The following is a 1601-nucleotide window of genomic DNA, read 5'->3' as shown; positions in this document are numbered from 1 at the left end:
TTTTTTTTCTTTCTTTCTTTCTTTCTTTCTTTCTTTCTTTCTTTCTTTCTTTCTTTCTTCTTTCTTCTTTCTTTCTTTCTTCCTTCCTTCCTTCCTTCCTTCCTTCCTTCCTTCCTTCCTTCCTTCCTTCCTTCCTTCCTTTCTTTCTTTCCTTTCTTTCTTTCTTTCTTCTTTCTTTTTTTTCTTTCTTTCTTTCTTTTCTTTATTCTATGCAAAATTTACTCCCGGGCCATAAGTTTTTGTTTCTTCAGTTTCTTCTGGGATATCTTTTTCTTCTGTGCAACCTCCTCTTCTGGTTTAGGAACAGTCTGCTCTTTTTCAGTGAGGATAATCTCAGCATGGCAGGAAGAGCTCATGTATAGGTTAATCCAACAATGAGTCTTGTAAGTTCTACGCCACAACTTGGGTGATTTGTTCACCTGGATGTGCTCAATGGCCAGAGAATCTACATCTAAACCCTTAAGTTCATTCTTGCGGACATTCCCTTCAAGCTCAATGGCCAGAGAATCTACATCTAAACCCTTAAGTTCAACATTAGTCTCTCCATTTTTAAGCATGTGCAGTAAAAATTCACACCAACCCTTGGGCCACCAACCCTGTATCCAGCCCCACTGTTTGGCCTGGGCACACCTACCAACTCCACCATTGTAGTGACGGAATGGCACACACTGCTTTTACAAAGTGATGTCTTTCAGATACTTGGTGGTTTTTTGGATATGCATACCCTTGATGGCCTGGGCACTTTCACATGTGTTCTTGAAGTGAACATGAAGTGTGGACAAAACAGGGTATTTCAGTTGTTCCTGGGTGTATTTTGGTTTGTGTGTTAGACACTATGTCCCAAAATTATAAGGAAAGTAAAACTTGTGTATATATATATATATATATATATAAAGGTAAAATTAAATAGTGAAAAAAGGACTACAATAAAGCATGTATCTATAAAAAATATAGGTGTGAAAAAATACAAGTTAAAAAGCTACTATGACATCAAAAACTAATGATGTACTGTATGTTGGCTAACTGAACATAATTTAAAAAAACAATAAAGAAAGTGAGCACGAAGATTTCAACCTCTTGATTTGCATGATTTTGTAGGGTTTTCTAGGTCAAGTGAATAGCGAACCATTTTCAGAGGTCACCTCAGGCTGCTTAGAGGAAGAGCTCCAAGCATGGTTCTGCTGTGTGAGCCTCCCTCATGTTTCAATTTCCTTTTTGAAAACAGGAATAAGAGTCCCTGTCCCATGGGTTGCATTAGGGAATAAATGTGATAACCTACACAATACTCTCAGCACTGTCACAGATGGGCTCTGTGAATGGCAGTTATCGTCATTCATGCATCAGCTATCATTCATGTCTCGGCTTCTATCTTTCTGGTGATGACTGTAACTGTAAGTTCTTACTAATGGTCACTAGGCCTTATCAAAGTAGGAAAATATGCACCTCTGATAAACTCAAAGTCAACTTATAGGCAGTTTTAATAGAAAAACCTAATTAATTGCAGTTTTTAAAAATGAGGTGAAATCTAAAAGAGAATTCCATAAACAGAATAGAGAGCCAAGAAGTAAGTCCATATAAATATGGGCAATTAATTTATGACA

At 37.1% G+C, this 1601-nt stretch overlaps 1 pseudogene; it reads right to left on the bottom strand.

The window, feature by feature from the left end:
• Window positions 1-218: 218 nt before the first annotated feature.
• Window positions 219-1129, bottom strand: LOC116626204 (annotated as a pseudogene).
• Window positions 1130-1601: the final 472 nt, after the last annotated feature.

This window comes from Phoca vitulina, unplaced genomic scaffold (assembly GCF_004348235.1).
Source record: "Phoca vitulina isolate PV1807 unplaced genomic scaffold, GSC_HSeal_1.0 scaffold84, whole genome shotgun sequence".
NCBI lineage: Eukaryota > Metazoa > Chordata > Mammalia > Carnivora > Phocidae > Phoca > Phoca vitulina.
Note: the sequence above shows the minus strand (reverse complement) of the source record. Positions and strands in the feature narration are given on the sequence as shown.